General features: G+C 30.2%; 1 protein-coding gene across 5 annotated transcripts in view; it reads right to left on the bottom strand.

The window, feature by feature from the left end:
* The window catches only part of LOC127723675 (uncharacterized), a 75,252-nt gene extending 53,621 nt beyond the window's left edge, over positions 1-21,631 (bottom strand). For 3 of the 5 annotated variants that reach the window (XM_052230414.1, XM_052230438.1, XM_052230442.1), the window contains exon 1: positions 21,513-21,631. The gene's annotated coding sequence lies outside the window, so the exon portion shown is untranslated. Of the gene's footprint in view, positions 1-3,746; positions 3,934-12,033; positions 12,054-21,512 lie in introns of those variants that run through there. The other 2 variants (XM_052230429.1, XM_052230421.1) reach the window with 2 other exon arrangements.
* Between the last annotated feature and the right edge of the window lie 558 nt (positions 21,632-22,189).

Here is a 22,189-nt window from a genome sequence, read left to right as displayed (position 1 = left end):
AGGCCATGAAAAATTACATGGAAACTACCATGTGTCGTATTGATAAACTATACATCTGAACTGAAACTTAACCCTGCCATAACAATAATCAATGTTTGTTGGTTGTTATCTGCCAGTATTATTGTGGTATAATTGAGACAGTAGGTATCTTTCGAATTGTTCCACATTTTGCCATCCAGGTGACTTTTTTTTTACCTTTTTAGCTTACTTCACGGTATGGTGACCTGTAATTGTTCACATCCGTGTTCTTGGGTCTTTATTTATAGTTGTATCTTTCGCAATCATATCACTCTCCTTATTTCTATTTACATGGTTGAAAAGACTACAATACATGTGTTAAAGTCAACTGAGTTCATTAGAACCAAAGTAACCACCATTTTTCATGTGTCGTTTTGAAATGATAAAATTTTAGAGACCAATGAATTAAATTGCCTTTCAGAGTTGAACAATTGTGAGGCATCGCATAAGTCGTCGATATAAATCAATTTATGTATGGCAGTATTTCAAAAAAATAAATGGAGAGGATTAAGGTAAATTGAAGACATCTTTAATGAATGGTATTCCTGTAACGATTATTCATAGATGCATACAAATCATTGACCTTCACACGTAATTTAAGTACGTTTCATTACGGACGAGGGTTTCGTGCTTTACTCACTGCATGTCGTTGCATAATAATGTAGGTTTATTGACGATTTTAATTGATTTTTTTGCACTTCATTTTACACGACCGTTTAACTTTTTGATATGTATTTAAGTAATTCATATAGCAATACTTGTAAATATAAATACGTGACATAGAATTTCAATTAACGAGTAGAGAAACATTTTCGCTGCAGAAAGTATCCCAAAAATTATCGTGCAATATCACCAATTATTGCACCCTTTGCAATATTTCCCCATTAAATTGGCTAACTTATCAGTTGGCACATGGTGTTATAATCAGTTTAAAGTTTTGCCTAACAATTAAAGGGATATTCACTAATGTTAGTAAAAGTTAACCCCCGCAAAATATTAAATCCACTCGCAAGCTTCTGCAATATAATATTTTATTTCGGCCTTGACCCTTTGTTTGAAATGTTTGCCGAGTTGTATCATCTGCAATCTGTTCTGTTTGTTTCAGCCATGTCTAAGTTTATAGTCGCTTATAAATAATAAATTCACATTCTTTGTACTACTCCTTTTTTTAAATCGTACGTCTGAAATTGCTAATTATTTTTTTCGAAAATTAGTAAGCGGTTTTAAAAGCTCATTTTAAAGAAAATAATTCCTAGACTGAAGGGACTGTCCTTATCACGCAAATCATATATCATGAATATTAAAGAAAGTGAAACAAACCTATTGAATTTTCTTATGAATGTTTCTATGATAACTCTAGTGGAAAGTCTTGCTTGAATAAAGCCAACAAAATTTCGTTGGCTAATCAATATGGTATCAATTCAGTTTGATGAAATCACTTTCATTTTATGGTTTAACGGGTAATTTGATTCTTATTCGAACAAGATAAAGAACAAGAAAGTAGCACGAAAACGGGAATAACGACAAAGAAACAAGTACTTTGTAAAAGATATGCGAGTGCTTGACCTAAAAACAAAGTAACCTTTTAAGTCAATGAACTTAGTTTTGCAGAAGTAATGATAATGATTTTTTTCTAAGGAAACGAAGCTGCATTATATAAGTCAAATCAAAACGAAGACAAAAAGAATTTGAATATGAACTGTGGCTAGATGATAAATATCATAGATTACTAGTACCCGAAAAAGCAACATGTGTCCAAATCTGAAACATAAGCCTATATAAATTGTCATACATTTAATTGAAGCCCGTTATCAGTTCAGTGGGGAAATATCTCGCTCATCAAAATTGTAATTCCAACTGAAAAATACAGTCGCGTTGGTACAAAATGTAGATTGTATATTTTCTAGATTTAGAAAACAAAATAACAACTGCATTTTGCATACCCTAGTTGGGTTTTGATTATTTTCCCGAAAGAATAATCATCGAGACGTTTGTTACTTGCAAAGTGAACGAGGTTTAGGACTAAGCATCTACTCCGAATGAAATTCCACAAATTGATTGCTATTTTGGAATTGCACATTTTAAAAATTTACATTTTTGCACATCTCTGATGTCTGTCTACAGCGAGTTATTAAACCAGGTTATGAATATAAATCGTTAGCCTCGCACTTAACTCTACAGAGGTGAAAATCTATTATATATTTTAATATGGATCATAATTTGAATCAAGCACATACATACATGATAAAGCGTCAACAGTCTCTTCTGCAGATAAAGGTGAAAATTAGGATGATTATATATTGATGTAAAATTGTAAATAATGAATCAAAGCTATGCAGTTTATTTTATAGACTGATGTTTGGTTTAAAGCCTAAATCTAAATACACCTTTAAATGGGTTAATTTTATAGAAGCAATATTAAACAGTACTGGCATTGGATATATTTTTGCCAATCAAACGGGCTACTGTGATAAAATGTACTTAAAACAAATACTTTGTGATCAGTTTGTACAACAGTGGTTTAGTGATATTGAAAACTCATCACAAGGACAATTTTACTCGATATTTAAAAAACGATTTTACTTTAGAAACATACCTTCTAAAACATCCTGAATATTGCAGGCTTTGGATCACACACTTTATGTGTTCAAATCTGCGTCTGCCTATTGAAACAGGCAGATGGCAAAATATTCCGAGGCATGATAGAATATGTACTCTGTGTAGGGGTAATATTGGTGATGAATTTCATTTGTTATTTAAATGTACTAATCAAAATATTGTTGTTTTAAGGGAAAAGTTTCTACCAAGCTACTACACAGTCAAATTCTAATTATAAAAAAATGGAAAGTCTGCTTTCAATATGTAATGTACAACTGTATAAACGACTTTCTGTATTTATCAAAAACATTGCCAATATGTTCTGAAAATGTTGTTAAACATATTTGTATATTATTGTTATATCTATATGCTATATCTATATTGTTGATACCACATGTTTACTTCGTCATGTTTATGTAATGCTATTATTAATGACCTCATGTTACACATGTATCTGTGTCTGAGTGTTCAAATAAAATCTTGAAAATCTTGAAATCTTGTTCAACGTGGATGCAATTATTCAACATGCAAATACCATGTTTTGCTTTAAAATTTCAGGTAAATGTCTTTTCTAAAACTCACACATTGAAAGTGCGAGATTAATTCTTGGGTAAAAAAAAACATACGAAAAAAGACTCTGCATCAGAAAAAAATATAAAGTCAACCCAGTTCACATTTTATTATTTACGTTCAATGTTAGTTAACTGCGAGTTTTTTCTCATCGTGGTTTTAGTTGTATGTTGTATTGGCAAACTAGATTGATTTTTTATGCATTTGCAATGTACAATACAGATTTTGTATTATACTCTTGCAATGCATTATTAATTTCTTTTTTTAATTATAGTTATGGATGACTGTCAATATAAAAACTGTAAAACAAAATTAAATGCGTGAATTTGGACGTTCTCTTAAAAAAATCTTTATACCTTTTCAAAATGTTGAATTTAATTGCGCTACACGTATTAAATAAAGTTATCCATCGTTTGATAATTGATTATCGGTCTTTGATATTCTTTTTATATTTTCTAAAAGGTAATGAAGTTGTTTGGAATAAATAAATAATAATAAAAATAAAAGTAAAATAAATAATAAAGTTCGTACGTTATAAAGAAAAGATCAAAAAGACTTACCTTATTCATTCACCATATTGACAATAATCCGCCACTTCAAATAAATTCCACATATAACATCAAATTTAAATCTTATTCCGCTGTTAAAGGTCTCGAATTGTTTGTATTGTGCAACAAGGTGTTACAAAGAACTAAAAAATATTCTTCAGGGCATAACACTTAGTAATTAACTGCTGATTAATAATGGCTCGTTCAGTTCTGCTCATGCTTTACTAGGTTTAAATATCGAATACAAATGGTACAAATGATTTTATCAATACTAAATTGACACGAGATTTAATACCTTTTCTAATCTTTTTTGTATGGCAGTTTACCTCCTCCTTTTTAATAAGCCAAATACGTTTGAAAAAATTTCAAAATAAAGACATTCTTTAGACTAAATTTTATCAATCTTTGATAAAATTATAACGATCTCATTTATTGATTAAAGTTTGAATTAATCCCAAAAGCAATACAAACTTGTCACAAACACTACAACGAAAGGTTAAAATAGTTGAAGTGTCTCGTCTGTAAACGCTGTAAGCTAGCGTGAATTGCTACGATATCAGAAGTGTTGGCATGAGTTTGTCATTTGCCCAAGTTCAATAAAGCTACACCATGATGAAAATATTCACCTTGAAATCTTGGTTGGAGGGATAACAAGAGTCTTTAATACAGTTAAGTGTAAAAAACAAACACTTTACACTATGTCACATCTTTGACTTTTTGTTTGATGTTATTTTATCATCTCAACATGGCTTATCCCACGGTGTCCTAACAACAATACTTATGCAACAACTTTATATTGGAGGGTTGTGTAAAAACCTTGTTTTGTGGAATAAGGTCAGGAATATGATATAAATTCGTCAGTTGATGTGTTCAAAGTTTCCCAATTTTACAATTAATGTGCTGGTTTTAAATTTTTGCATATTGATACTAAAACACTAGATACGAGCAACATCTCTTAGATTAATTTTTAACCTTTCATCGTCATCGAGCAGCATTTGAGCTGACAAAATATGTAACACACATATCCATTATATCGACAGCAAAATACCAGTAAAATTGGTATTCATTTAACCACTCTGTATTAAGATAAACATTGTACAAAAAAATAATCAAAACGTGTTTCCTGACATGCCAAATAACTATTATAGATAGCTGCAATTAAAAAAAGAATTTCGAAACTTTGGTGAAATGATATGTGGGACGCAACGATCTAAGGATACCAAATGTAAAAGCTCATTGAATTGGTGAAATATTTGTAAAATGAATGTTTGTATGAAACTAACGACTGAAATTGTTGAGTTTACCTCACAACATGAACATTGCTTGATGTAGTTAAGCAACACTTTCTGTACATTTGTTTAATAACATGGTGGAAAGTTCTACCATCGGAGGAAGCCTTTGTGAACCAACAATCTTTGGTATATACAAAGATGTTAATCGAACATTGCTCATGTTTGGCAATTGACCAGTCTTTGAATCAAACCCCTACACCAGCTTTATTAAATTTCAATAGACAAAGATATATTTGTAACTGTAAGTTTTGATTATGGACCAAAAGCTTTGTCCATAATTTAAATATGTAGGCCCAGAAAACTCAATTATTTTTGAAGTTTTTCTGTTAAGACGAAATGAATATACATTTTACTTTCCCCGTAGAAAAAAGTATATATAAAAAAAACAACACAAGCTCAAGTTATAGTTTTTATTTAAGCTTATATAAATCTCTCATTTCACAATTATCACTATGACAGTTTTACATTCAAGTTCCATACTAGTATTTCAACTATGACACGAACAAAGCATTAAATAATCTTGTCTTTAAAATTACAATATTCTAATATCATAATTCTCCTAACAATTTCATATGATTTCTCGGGCTAACATGTCAAAAATGTTAATCTTTATCTAAATAATTTGTTGGACATTGAACAGTTTAAGTGATAAAAACAGTCACTTGACCTAATGACCCTATGAATAAATATTGTGTTTATCCAAACTTCTTATAGTAATACTTAAAATTGATAATCATTTGTAAGTGGTCAATAGTCTCGAACACTAAGCAAATATTATATTATTATTTGGTTTTAAATTTAAATACCGTATGTATGACCTAAACGATGAAGTGACATATCTAAAATTATCTCGAGACTCAAGATTTATGCCCCAACCTTTAAAACATTTTTTTCTTTCGGCGGCTATTTTTTACTGACTTTTGCTATTGCTTTTATTGAAATCAAAATAAGATAAGGAGATGTGGTATGATGCCAATGATACGACATTCCACCAGAGGCCAACAGACGTAGATGTTAGAAACTAAAGGTCACCGTACGGCCTTCAACAGTGAGCAAAACCCATACTGCAAAGTAATCTATAAAAGGCCTTGACAAGACAAAATGAAAAACCATTTAAACGAGAAAACCTACATTTATGTACAAACCAACAAACGAAAAAAAATATATGATATACAGCAATAAACGACAACCACTGAATAACAAGCTCCTGACATGACAACTCTATACTATTACAATCAGGAGAAAACATGTTAATAGTCTAAGCGTGTCCGCTCTTAAAGCATGCTCTCTTTTAAAATGGTTGTTTAAGCTTCATGTGAAAACAAATTTTGCATTTGATCAATATTGAAACTTACCAGAGACATAAATAGTACCACAATCATGAGACCCTTAAATCAGAAGATCAATAAATGCCTAAGAGATTTTGTCATAAATAAAAACATGACACTACACAAATGATGTTTTACGTCGAATCTACTTTTCAGAAGCTTTTTGCCCCTTTCGAAAAACTCAAGCGTAATGTACAAGATGTTTCGACAACAGTACAGTTTTGAGGGATCTTAAGTAATTTCTCTATGGAATGCTGGGAACGAGATTTACGAGATTTTCTACTTTCCAATCTCGAGTACTATACATGTTTCTAATATACTATAAATACTGCATATGCCTGTATGTTCCCTCGGTAAACATTTTTTTAGTATTATTTTGACAGAATTGAACTATGTATTTGGTCTATCTCAGATCGAATGTCATTTTGGCTGTTTTTGAATGTTTCGGTTACCCAGAAAAAGCGATTCGGACGCACCAAATCATGAACATCTAATAATTTCCCATTTTGTATGCATATAACCAAAAAAGGTATGACAAATATATTGAACTCCAAGGCAAAACATTATTGCTAAACGAACATATTGCAATCGATGTTTTGCAGTTGGGTAATGTTTATTTTGTCTTTAAGAAAACCTGTTCCAGGGTTTTATACCTCATAACGAATCTTTAATTATGGTACACTAAGTAGTGCTACACATGTAAATGATTTATTCAAAATTATATCCTATTTTCTTAAATTTCGAACAATGTTTCGCTCTCGAACATTGAACAACGATGTTTGTTTAGGGTACAAGTGGCAATTCAATATAAATATATAATCTACTATTTCAACAAAATATGGATTACTTTTGAGAATAGTGTTGTATCTTTAAACAATTCGTTGAATCCGTGCACGTCCCACAGTAACATATTCTTTAATTGAAACAATATTTTAGACTTGTTGCTTAGTTAAAACTGTTACATAAAAAAGCCTATTAAGAACAGTAAAAAGAAGTAGGCGTTTCTTATACATAATACGGTACCAGTTTGTAAACATTCTATCAAATTTATCAGCACTACCTGTGTGGAAGTCAATACATTTGTTATTTTGAGATAAAAGCAGATCAATAGATTGGGGTTTGAATTCATGAAAAGAGCTGTTCAAATGTAGTTAGTAACTTATTATACCATATTGTTCACGACAGACCTATGTCGACCTTTATTAAGAGAAAGAGAACTGAGAATATTAGAAATCATCTTGAACACTTGAATCATTTGATCTATTATACAAGCAAGTCACCCTGAAGTATGATGGATTTTTTATATTGAATTTCTCAAGTGTTGCCTTTGCTTCGTCCTACATGATACTTTATTTTACCGGTTGAAAAGATCTTAAAATTTACTTTACTCTATGATATACGTATAAAAGAAAGCACATAGAACTGCTTTGTTAGTTGGTGACCTTTAATTAAAGAATTGATTTTTGAACATTTTGAATTGATGACTGGCATGAAATTAAAATTAGAATTGTACACTTGGTACCCTTTATTACTATCCTAAACGAGGGTACCGAAGGGAAACTTACATTGAACATATAGACAATATAGAGAACAACAAATAGAATTAACGTCATCTTATTGACTGGTTTGAGTGGAATGGTAAGTTTATTGTCCCCCGAGGTGCAACTATTGCCCTGAAGCGTAGCCGAGGGCAATAATTGTATCCGAGGGGACAATAAACTTACTATTCCACGAATATCCAGTCAGTAAGTGTTTTATTATACCGAAAGAGACAACAGGCAATAAATGTCGGGGTTTAATCAACTATTGTAGTATGAAAAGCAGAAACACAACCATACTGTTTGACGTTTACTTCATATATATTCTGAATGCTAAGGCTACGTCACGCACTGACGTCATTCCTAGATATAATAGTTAAAAAACGCGACGTTGTAACTCCCGCGGTATTCTCAACATTCTCTAATCCCGTATCTGCAGTTGAAATTCCGCGAAATATAATGACGCTTGCGGTCAAATAGTTTCATCGAGGGTCAATAGTTAGTTAGAAACTATTGACCGGTCAAATAGTTCAACGCTTGCAATTTGAAAAATAGTGAAAATATTGTGCACTTATTTTATATAGAAAATGATAACTGAGGTATAATAATGTATATTAGCGTACCGAAGGAAACGTTGCATTGACAATCAAGCTGTGCGAATTCGCTGGATATGGAAACACAAAATAGAAGGCAAACACCGACACATTATAAATCTAAAAAGACAAATTTAAACGTGTGTACGTACAAAAAAAGTTTCAAATAAACACTGAACAACGAGTTCTTTAGCGTTGGACAATAATTTAAGATTTAGACGAGCCCCTATTGAAATCGAGTGCAGGGAAGCGGTAGCTAGAAGGTAGCCAAAAGTCGAAAATAAAAAGAAAATCAGAATGAGTGAATCAGAATCCTGCTGCATATATAAAAGCTGTCGTGTTACGCATAATAAGATAGGGTCAGTTATACAGGGGTGACTTTTCTTTCTTTAAAAATATCATAACATACATACAAGCTTCAGTTATTGTTTCTATCCATGTACCGGTTTGGGGTTGAGTTAAGGTATTAATTCCAGCAAAGACAAATTAGGTACAGAATAGAGAGGAGCTTGCGATTAAATAATGAATAAAGAGCACAAGACAGCATCTGATGCATAATTTGTGACACGACATATTTTAACAGACGAGACAACATGTTTTATTCGAGCATCGAACATGGTGCTACAAGAGGAATACAGCTACACAACCAAGTTAAACATGTGGCACATGGTATTAGTTGTTAAAAACAGTATTTAAAAAACACCAAGAGGGATAAATTGTGATTTATATTATTAAAAAGTTTAAAGCAATTGTTTCTTTCAAAATTGGACCATTGAATGTGTAGACCTTGTTAGTTTTATTTATATATCTGCATTTGCTCCCTCAATAAGATATTAGCATGTATCCTATAGAGATGGTTATCGATAGATATCTAACAGAAACCTTTAAGTACACGCCACTGCTATTAGGCGGTAGCTTTTTAAGTTAATCGTTGAAGACCTTCCAGCTAGTGACTGTCTAAATGAAAAACAACAATGACATCACTGTGCCTTTGCTGTTTTGTTCTCTTCATTGTATTTCATATGATTTTTGTCAACATGAATCCTTCTTTTCCCAATATATTGGCAAATTAACTTAAACTCTCCATTTGAGCAAAGATGCTTTAAATTTCAATATGAATTTGTAAAAAAAAATAAAATTGGTTTCTCAATCCATAACCTATGGCCTACATTTTGGCTGAAACATGATTTTTCAAGAAAATTACAAAGACAGCGGATGGCAAAAATGTGCAAATCAGATATCAACACGCCTTTCGCCCTGTGCGGTAAATCATAATGTTTTATGAAAACTTTTTGGACCAAATTAAGCTTTTTTTATCTGCCATGCCAATAAATATTGGCACGACGGCTGACTCTTATTGAAAAGATAAAAAATAGTTTAATACAAGTATATCAAGTGGAATTAAAAACGAAAATATTGACAAACATTGATTATATAATATAGTATTATATAATCTTACAACCAATAGATGTTTTCTATATAGGCAAATTATTTAAATACTTCGTCCTGAGGTATTATTGAGAATACTTAAAAGACAAGATATTTTATAAGTTTATAACATTGAATAACCCATAAAGAATTACTTTTGATGCATATGGGGGAGAAATATAAAGCTCTTACCATTTATATTTAACATGTGAATTCACTTACAGATCAACTTTTATTGTTATATTGTTCAATTGTCTTCCATTAAGTACGCGTGAATCACAAGCATTAAATATTGTAAGTGTTGTCTGGATGGGATTTTCAGAATAGAGAATATTGAGCAAAAAGTGCAGAATAAACTGCAAAAAATAGAGAAGAGAAGAGAAAAATAGTCCAAAAAAATAGAGAATTATGGGGTGCTGAAATATAAAGAATAGAGAATAATGGACAAAATAAAAAAAAAACATAGATAAAAATTGCCTAAAAAGTTAAAGAATAAATAAATGAAGCACCCTCATTCTAGACCCTCTTGTAAGTTATGTGGTTATCATAAAAGGACATACGGGTATACGTCAAATAGACAGCAATCCTATGAAAAATAACTAAAAGACATCTTTCGTTTATTGTTTTTAGCATGAATAAAGCCGTTGGTTTTCTCTTTTGAATGGTTACACATTTTGTCATGCCGGGTCTTTTTAAGCTTAATTTACAGTATGGATATTGCTCGTTGTTGAAGGCCGCCCGGTAACCTATAGTCGTTCACAACAAAATCATTGTGCCTCTGGTGGACAGTTTGTTTTTCAACTGGCAACCATACCACATCTCCATATCTTAATATGCAATACTAGACAGCTAGGTGAAAATGCAATATATCAAGCCCTAAAACGACCCAAGTTTGAAGAAGTTTTGAAATAATTTTACAAATAGCGACAAAGATCTTAATATACTGCTACGTAAAATCATGTACATTTAGAATGAGAAGAAAAAAGATATACAATTTATGTGCTTGAGACAATACTACATTTGATAAATTATGAACAACAATTATACCAAAGGAGTTGTTATTCCTCATGATAACAATAAGACTAAATTAACTAAAACACTGTCGCCGGTGTCAAAGTTTTATCTTAACTTAAGAGAATAATAAAATCCTTTAAACGTTTACAGCTCGCATGTTATACGACAAAAAAGGGAGACCGAGAGACGTTCGAAAATCATGAAGAAACGTCCATATGTTTTTCTAGATGTCTTTGTGTGTGTGTTGTTGGGTGTTATCTATATCTCACGTGTTATTCTATTCTTAATCAATAGCACACAAAACATTCGGAAAAAGACGCAAGATTTCCGTTGTCTCCATGAGACTTAATATATTAATATAATATTGTTATTTTTATTTTTTAGCACTGGGTCGATGCTGCTGATGGCGGGCTGCCAGTCCCAGATTATATCATCAAATCAGTAGTCAGTGCTTCGGTACTGACACATTATTGAGAAACTAAGGGTCTTACTCTCTCAGACAAAGCTGAACTTGGATAGATTTAGCTATTATTTTAATGTCCCTTTTTTGTCATTTAGCGCCTAACATATTCTTATATAGATATACATCTTTGGTTTTCAAATTTCAAGGTTTGAGCATTTCTGATGAAGATAAATCATGAAAAGCGCTTCGGATGCACACAATTATAAATGTTATTCTTTATTTTGTCAGTATATATACATTTTATTTAGTGTCACATCACACTTTAGCAGAATATCAAAACACTCTCAAGGTTAACAGGGTCATATTTAAACGTTTTCTTTCGAAAAACTAAAACTACATGTACAACACAAACAACACTGTACTTGACTTGAATTTAAAATGTGATTTTCTAGATTTGATTTATTTTCATTTTTAGTATTGAATTGTTTAATCTTCAAGAGCCACCTGCATGCATGTACCTGGCATCTTATTATGGTATGTTAATTGTCGTTTTAAATATATAAATTGTCAAAATTGCTTTTTGCATACAGAAAATAAACTAGTATCATTTTTGCCTGAACGTTTCATGTAAGTTTTTATGCTATATATGTACTACTAACTCAACGAAGCAAGTAATGAGCATTCATTGAAAACATTAACTTACCTCAAATCTTTCAGATTACATTCCGTCCATACTAATTGTATTCCTTTTATTCAAAGTGAAACCATTCCAACTACCTAATCTTACATTCCGACGTAGATATTGATATTTATGTTTTAAGATTTATGAACATATATGTAAACATTATGCCTGTTTGTACACTTTGTAGCAATTGATCAATACGAATTTATTTGTTGATATGGTTTTTATTAAAAATCGTCTCGACCGTTCTATGGATATGACAAAAAGTCCTGTGCAAAATTACATGAAAAATTAAAGCTTTTATCAATAGATTGCAATTCAAAATCCATCAATAATCGGAACAAAAAAGAAGGTCAAAAGGAAGATTGAACGTACACATACTTTACCTAAAAGCAACTACCCGAGAACTAATGGATCGGTTTGAATATTTCACCTTTAGTATAAGTAATACAAATAAGGAATTCGATAAATAGACGCAAATATCAGAAAATAAATTATTGATATAAAAATATGACAAATTATAAATTGTTGAGGTTGTCAGACTTTGTAATATTGCTTATTTTTAATTAAAATATTAACATTTCTAGGCAACAGATGTCTGTATGGTACTGGTAAATGTTATCTATTGATGCAGTGAATAAAACTTTAAGCCTGAAAAGCTTAGTAAATGTGTATGTTAAACCCCCTTTTAAGTGTTTAGAATGGAGTTGAATTCGTACAGTCTAAAGTCATTTTTACTAAAGTAATGCCGATTCAATATTTTTGACTGATTGGTGTGTTATTATAAGAAATGAAAGTCTTAAATCATACACTTCTTTGTCCGGGTGTCAACTTTTTACAATATTATTTTGTCGAATATAAAATAATGCAAATTAAAATCTTTTCATATGAGCGTCTGAGGCGTTATAAACCGGGTAATTTATGCGAAATTAAATAGAACTTCGGAGATATGTAAACACACAATTGGAAGGTGTTATTAATTTCACCTGAAGAACATCTTTGACGTCATTCAAATTACCCATGGTTCCTTTCTTTTGTTAAGCACACTTTTTTTTCTGTTTTGTAATTTTTTTCTTTGACTTAAAATGAAATGGTGTTCAATTGGCAATATTTTTTCTTTGTTGTAAAAGGATGTCTATTTCAAAATTAACTCAAGGATAACTGCTGAATGGATGGCTTGGTTTCTTTATTTCTATTCAAAAATGGTACGATTACACACGCGTTAAGGAGCTTCGTAAAGAATTCAATAATGAGACTTAGTCCTCCCTCATTATTTTGATATCAGAATTGCACAATGGCATGCACTTATGCAGCAAAATTTAATTTTATTCACGTAATTGCTTTTAGTCTATTGCATGTCTAACTTACTATCATTCTGTATCGTTCAAAGTAAAAAAAAAAAAAAAATTCTGTAATTCATCAGTTGAGGACCATTTTGAAATGTACGTGTACACTGTAGAAGAGAAGCGAAAGATACCAAAGGGAATTCAAACTCATAAATCGAAAACAAACTCGCAATGCCAATATGGCAAAAAACAAAAAGGCAAACAGTACACAAAACACAATATAGAAAACTAAAGACTGAGCAATACGAACCCCACCAAAAACCAGGGATAATCTCATGTGATCCGAAAGGGTAATTCAATTTTGCTTTTGTAAATTAAATTTCTACGTCCATAGTTTTAAAGATATTATATACACTGTATGCTGCTTTATCGTGATTGCGGATGAAAGACTGGTTTTAATAAGTAAGAATTCTAGATATAGCAATGGCGAAATTGAAGGAAAACATTACATTTAAAATATGCTGTTTTATTTATTTTAAATATTTATAAATGTTTAAACTATTATAAAGTAATCAATTTAAAACATTTTTTTAACAATTTGGTTTTAATTTATCTGGAGAAATTAAATTACATATGTAACAAAATAGTTTGCAATATCAGGATGAATCTATATCTTTACATTATAAATTTATTTAATTACTATTTTAAAAATGGTACATCATGGTATTCGCATGAGAAATTCAAAACTGTAATAAAATATGAGTAGGTTGAAATACGGAAATCTAGACAATTCATATCACATTTAAATGAAAATATTCAAAGAAAGCCATTTGTAAACACAGAATCATCACAACACTAGTTTTACATGTGAACGAATTAAAAATGTAATGCACATATTCACAGTTAGGGTTGTTCGAGAATCAAACTTTTCGACGAAAGAAGAGTATGTAATTTCGACACAACTGATATAACTTAAATGCACGACAAAAGAGACGATTTCAACTTTGCTATGACAAACTTCCCTTTTTGACGGCTATGTTTCCATTTGCGTACAATTCATAACATGTATGGTTTGCTAGAATACGTTCTACGAGAGATTTCCAATAGATATAGACATTACTCAAGGTAAAACACATACATGAATGTATCTTAAGCTAATGCACTGAAGCATGAAGAAAGGGAGCATATGCTGCATGATTTTTCGCTTGTTTAAATTCATATTGTTTGCTAGCATAGATTTAATTAAATATTCAACCGATCGAGTTTGTTGCATTAAAAAAAGTTTCAGTTTAGGATTTCGGTTTCTGAATGGTTTGTTGTTTGGTTTAAAACTGGTTTTTGATTACAAGCATTGAATCATCTCGAAAGTTTTTAATATATTGTTTTGTTATAAACTGTACAAACCACAGGAGGAGTTTGATAAGTTTCCTCAAGAAATAAATGTACTGGTTTGGAAGAACAAATAAAAGGTTTATCGAAACCAGTTGAGAGGCAAAAAACACGCCCATAGTCTGAGAATGTAAATGAAAGTAAAGAGAGTAAACCCTGGACTAAATGTAGACTTCTGGATTTACCATTGCCTGGACTGCTGAGAACCAAATGTTTGGAAAGTTAACAAGTATTCAAAAGTGGAAAATAATACCCAAATCAGGACAATTCAAGATAATTTACCAGCTACTGTCATTTGCTTAGAACAATAATTTACAATTGTATGTCAAAAGAGTACGCCCATCTTGATACCAACAGTCTTTCCTACTGGACAGTAAAGAAAACCTCCATCGTATTGAAAGTTCACTACTTTACCATGAACTATAATAAATCCGCTGAAACAAAGATACTAGTAATTACTTAATTATAGAAATAGGTACCTAGAAAAATCGTCCCTTTTCCTAAATTTGGTTACGTATCTTTGTAAATGCATTTCTCTACTGATTTTCATTTAATGACCTAAATATTGGAGTTAAAAAAGGGAGTAGAAACTTGAAGAATCGCTTATACGATTTCAAATCAAATATCTTGTAAGGATTGTAATGTTCTAACCAACAAATGAAAGCTGGTGAAATTATCAAAAAAATACCTCATTTTAATGGAAGGCATTTTTTTTTTAGCTTGTAACACCTAGCCACAATCACAAATCTCCGAATATACATAATTTTAAATGGCAACAATATAAACTATCATTCAGCTGATGCCATCAAAAATCATTTACCAAATCTTTATTCGACATTTTTATATCGTAAACTTATTTTCAATATAAATCACGATCATATTCTAAAGATAAGACATTATAATGTTATCACAAGCATCTTTTTTTGACTGACGTGATTTGTACACGCCACAGTTATTGTTATTATGACATGGAGGTTGAATTGACAAAAAAGTTTCTAATTTTGTATACTAATATAAGATCAAAAGGGTCTGATATAAAAATTATACAAGTAGGTCATCCGTAGCTAATTTTTAAAACAGTATTCGCATTATAAACTGTGTTAGTAGTATTGTATGGTAAATAAATTCAAAAAACCATGATTGATATACATATTGCTACGTTGTACATATGCTGAAAATGTATATTTACAAGTTATTTTATCTAAAGAGGTTAAGAATAGAATGTCAAAAAGAAAGAAAAACTCTCAAGCACGCAAAAACGTTATTTTTCGTTTTAATTTAGTTTAAAAATTGACAGTGGCATAATAGGAGCTTCAAGATATATTATTTTAAGCAAAACAAACACGCTATATAAATTTTTTTTTAAATATTGAGCTAAAATTGGTGCTTAGTACAAATGTATGTGCTTTGTAGTTCATATCCCCAAATTAATTTTCGTGAACTACAGAATAACCTTTATGATAGTGTCAAAGAAGGTTAAACTAGTCTTTCGTTCTATATTGCACAATATATTACAATTATAAAATCAGAGAGAGAAAAGGCCATACTATTTAAATAATTTCAATTTAATATATGAATCATATCGTGGTTTACATATCTGACTCAAAATAGGAATTAAATTTAATGATTTTAATACTTACACAAATATTGTATTCAACTTTTGTCATATGGCTATGTAGGGTTAATTTGATATGTCAAGGTTTTGACAAGTGTTAATAAGTTTTCATTAATTCTACTTTTAAAAAATTGTAAAATTCGCAGGGGGTTTTATTTGAAACTGCCTTTCAGAGCTTCTTTCTTATATCCGATCAATCCGTCTAATCTTAAAGAAATAGCTGATCAAATATTTAATTTTCTCATGTTTATTGACAAAGATATTTCATTCGTTTTGAAAGGCATATTTTTATTTCATACTTAGCTTTTAATTTTTCTGTGGTTTCAGTTATATTTAGTTTATAAAATACCCGAAGTAGTACTATTTTTTTTACAAGAGATTATATATCTTATAACAACAGCAATTACATCTATGTATTCAATAATTACTAAAGAAGATCTATATTTACCTGAAAAATGTTCCACATTAAGAATGTTCCTATTTAACCAAAAATACTTTTCAATAACATTTTCGAATTTTAACAAAAAAACAAACATTTTTATGGCCAATTCCCTTTGTAAATTTTTGCAAAGTATCACCTAGAAAAATCTTTCAACAAGTATATAAATGTCTATCTATTGACCTTAAATGTAATTCTGCACCAATTTTGAATCACCCAAGTTTCACTTTTAACAAAGACCACTTTCAATTATATTTTAAAATAGTACTAAGTGACAATGCTTTCAAGTTGTTTTAAGTTGGATGCACTTTGATGGCATCTAATGATAGCCAATGACTAAGTAAATATTTAAATAACTCTCCGTATTCACTAAATCACACTTAAATACTACATTTGAACCCTTTAAAACATACATATAGACTATTACTTTTATGTATGTGTGTGTACTTAATGCTTATGGTCGAAATGACTATATCTTATCCAAACATACAAAATTTAAGTCTTATGAATAAAATGGGAAATCATTTCGCAAAACACTAAAAGAATTTCAATAATCGTATTATGAAATAGAATATTGCCTAAAAGTCTTTTTAAAAGCATGTCCTAGTTGCATTTGTCTGAAATAGTCCGTGGACATATTTCAATTCCAAAACTAAAGGAAGGTTACATCTACTTTTCACACCAAAACTAATACCTTGAAGTAAATTTATTTTCTGCTGTCTTGTTACATTAGTTTAGAAAAAAAAAATGAAATACATGTAGCTAGAAAGGTATGTCGACTATTGTAGTCAATATAGCAAAATAGTATGCGAAAAGAAGGTCTTTTTGGTGAGCAAATTTGTATGCGTAAAAATATGCAATGGGTGTAAGTCATTCATACTTCTAAAATGCAGGAATCATAGCGTACCCTTAAAGTTGCAATTTTTCGTAAAATGCTGTGGCACCATATCTATTTTGCAGATGTATTCCCTCCTAAAGGAATTTGGTATTCGTTTCCACGAATATTTTATAACGAGAATTCAAAAATTTTACAACTGTCGCCTATGCAAATGATAACTTCCTTTTAATCTAAACGGTAGTCTTTATCTCAGAAGTGTTAGATGAATTGTAAAGAAATCAACAAAGGCTTCTTACAAAAGCAAAATGTAACTTTTTGGTATGACCTTTGTTCATTCCAAGCATTTTATTAACCTTCATTAGAAACAATCCGAGCAAAATATCTAAGAAGAACAAGATATCAAGTTAATATCAAATCACTGACTGAAAGGTGGATTAATATCTAAAGTCTAAGTCTAAGATTCTCCAATGGAAATCAGAGATACACCATTTATAAGTTGATTTCATATTGATAAAAATCCCCTGTCTGTAAAAGAGAGGCGTAAGATACCATAGGGATATTCAAACTCATTAGTCGATGAAAAACTGACAACTCCATGAGTAATTGAAGAGCAAAAAAGCTTTCTTTTTTAAAATTCTGTTACAATGACACTCCTTTTTTTTAGCAGAAAATTTAAATCTAATTGTCATGTAATCAGTCACTGTGAGTCACATGTTTATGGTTCACATATTGTTTATATAAATATAAATTGTTAGAGATTTATTTTCATATTTCTATTGAATCTTCAGAATCTGTTGATGAATATTACTTTCACCACAATTTTATAGGACATATAGTATGAGAACATTTTTTTTTTCTTCAAAATCTGTTTATTGAATCTCACTTTCACATCTGGCAAATGAAGCATGTTTCAAAGTTATTTTGAAGTTGCGCTAATATATGTAAATTCTATATTTAAAGCTGACCCTGAAACCTCATTTTCTTGTGTTAATTCTTATATATCTTAAAGTCAAATGTATAACTAGAACAGTTCATATTCATACCTTTAATATTATTTACCATACATATTACCATATTGTATAGCATCATTGTTCCTAAATTTGAACGTTTTCAATGAAATGCCAAAAAGAAAGAAAACTCTTCAATAATTAAGTTAAGTCTCGTTACTTCTGATCGAGTAAACAAATCATAAAAGTCAAGTCCCCAGTTTTCAATTATGATAAATGGAAATTAATTTACTGGACGTGTACAATATTATTGACCTTTCCATTTAGTATTTAATATCTAATAAAAGTACGATTGTTAACAATTAACAAGGCGTGTTAAATGTTGACCAGAACAACATATTTCTGGCTTTTAATTTTTAGAAGAGTCGACATGACTTAAATTTTGTCTAATGATTTTAATACATTCACCATATAATGCTTAAATCAAAATAATTGTCCTTTCCAGATGTCGTTTCGAATTCATTACGAGTTATTTCCCTTCTTTGTTAGTAGTATTCACTTTTAGTTCACCAGATCGAACAGCAATGACGAGAAGCAGATGTGCCCTGTTTATGTTCATGCAATTTTTGAGTTATATATCAAGGACTCTGTAGTTCCAAAACACTACAAACAAAACAACTTATAAAGGTTATAATTTTTTTATTGCAGTAATAAGCATTCTTATACTTATCTATATACTTCACATCGCTGCTTATAATTGCAGCATATCATAACTAAATATCGGTAGTGGGATACAATTTGTAACTTATCATATAAGAACCAGATTCCTACTTTCCAAATGACTTTCTGAAATCGTACCTTACTTAGTGGCTTGCATATTATTTTTTTGGAATAATTATGACAAAAAAAGAAGGTTCTGTTCATATTTTACCTAAAAATATATATATATATATAAAAAATAGATATATCTATGTATACAAAACTTTTGTCGTGATATATTTTATTCTCGATAATAGGGCTAAGTTATTCAAAATATTTATCCAAAGAATGATTAAATCTTGCTATTAACAAATGCATTGAATAATGTTATCCGTTGAAGAAAAGTTTTGAACAACTCGACCTAGGAAAATTTCCATCAAGGTATTTTACAATGGTGGTATCAGTGGTTAAGAAAATAAAAAAAAGAAAATCAATCTAGCTTATAATCCCCATGATAAAAATAGAGCATATCTCGGGACCTCAAGCGCCCTACCCCCACAAATAAAGTTGAACAAATTTTCCGTGACCCAGTTAACATCAAATAGATAAAAAAAAAATGTAAGTAGGAAGTTCATTATTTAGAAATAATACAGAGAGATGGACGTTGATGCCGGATGGTTGTTAATGTTGAATCATTCTAACAACTTTGTTTATGCATGTGGATATAGATGCGAACGTCAAAGAAGACACTCTGGATGTATTTAATATTTATTGCGTACTGAATCCAATGGTTTTGTCATCAACTTTTTTTCGAATGCGTTATGTTTTTATGAATATTACTGAAGGCAAAGGTGTTGACGGTAAAACTGAAATAGAGGAGTACTGTAGGCTGCAATGTAATTATATGATAGTATTGATGGCTACAACTTATATGGATAGTATTGACGACTTTACAACGTACGTATGTATATATGACAATATATAACGGCTATGCATTGATTGCACTGACGGTTAGAACTTATGCTGATGGTATTGGCGACTAGAACTTTAATATAATAGATGGTATAAACGGCTATGTACTCATTGTACAGGTGTTCAGTCGTATATGGATGGTATTGACGACAAACTTTACACTGATAGCACTGTTACTCTTTTTAGTTTTTTAATTTAGAGCTAATTATCACAATGAATAATTTGTCAATATAAAATGTTTCCACAATTATCAAATATTTGAAATTAAACTGGTTATTTTCTATATATAATGTCCATTATCAAAATATATAGATATGTTTTTTTTACAAATCGATAATATTTTAAATTAAAAATTATATACCATGATGCATAAATTGTCATTTTGCATGCATGTATTAAAAACTTAAATTACCATATTTTGTATACTAAATGGATATATTCATTTCACAATAACTTTACAGTGCCTTCTAGTTCTAAAAGATTATTCGATAAATGTGAATTTTATACGTATTTAAACTACAATTTAAAGACTCATTGTATTCGGATAATATGTGTAGATTCATTAAAAGATATTGAACAATCTGGCCTGAAGATTTAAGAGATAGATTTTACATAACAAAGTGTATTGTACATCTTTGGCACTCATGCTATTAAATTTATTTCAAACAGAATAATAATAACAATTAAATGGAATGAATATGTCATGAAATATAACAATATTTAATACACAGTTAATTATATGTATTACCCCCATGGAGATTGATATGAAATTGTCTAACTGGAAATTTGAGTTATTTTATTATAAGTTTAACTTCCTTTAAGTAGGACCAAATTAAAATCAAATCAAATATTTTTATAAAACATATTGTGTTAATTTTTTTATTGGCAATTTATTTTATATAATTTCCTTTATTTTATCATGTATTGAATAGAAATTCAGACAGGCAATATCAAGAAGTTGTATGTACATCTAATACAATATTTAATATCTAGTCTTATATTATTGATGTGACGAATAACAAATTCCATTTGCAAATACATGTATTTTATTCATTTTAAAAAAAGAAGACATATTTTGTATTCGTGTTTAAAATGGTTATCATATTATGATGTTGCATCTTTATATGTAGCAATTAATAATGTTGGAGTTGCAGGAAATTGGAATGCTTAGGTTGCAATTACCATGCAACAGCGTATATATGATTTATAAACGCAAAAAGCCAGCAGTGCTTTTACACTATATCTTACAACTCCATTCATTTAAATGTTTAGTAAATTCATACGTCCCTGTTGTGTTATCGATTTAAAAACTTACCTTCGTTAGCTTTGGAAATACATCTGATATCATTTAAACTACAAACACAAGAAGTGAGAATAAACGGACCGTAGTGGATTAAATCCCCTTTATTTCTAACAAGTTTAAAAGACAATCGCGACCGGGCCTACGTCAGTCCATTCATATGCCGCCATTATTTAAATTGTCATGACGACGTTTTGTAAATGGCAGTCAGTGTATTGAATTTATCTATGAATGCTGTTAGTAAATAAACCAAGCCGACAAATAGTAAATACACTTTACCGTGTTTTTATTTTCAAACAATTTAGTCTATGTATTGATTTAACAAATATGTCAATCAACTTATTTGGTCAATCCCAAAGAAAGAAAGAAATTGCCGCCATTTGTATCAGAAACCAAAATAAAAAAGATCGAAGTATGACCGTAAGCAACTGTAACGAACTAATTCATTGTATCACTCGGAAACCATTGTCGTTTATCGCATACATCTCATGGGGATTTACCTAATGTGATTTGTCACTAATTATTCTTTTATTGGCAATTAAAGAAAAATGTAAAACAAGGTCTTTACAGGACACTTTGTCAATATCAGACGTCTGGTTTTACAAAATACTACGTAGAAAGGTCTATTGGGATATATCATGTGTTATAATATATAGCCCAGACAGTCGCATTTAACTTATTTCTTGTTTTTT

The sequence above is a fragment of the Mytilus californianus genome, unplaced genomic scaffold (assembly GCF_021869535.1).
Source record: "Mytilus californianus isolate M0D057914Y unplaced genomic scaffold, xbMytCali1.0.p SCAF_1, whole genome shotgun sequence".
In the NCBI taxonomy this organism is placed as follows: Eukaryota; Metazoa; Mollusca; class Bivalvia; order Mytilida; family Mytilidae; genus Mytilus; species Mytilus californianus.
Note: the sequence above shows the minus strand (reverse complement) of the source record. Positions and strands in the feature narration are given on the sequence as shown.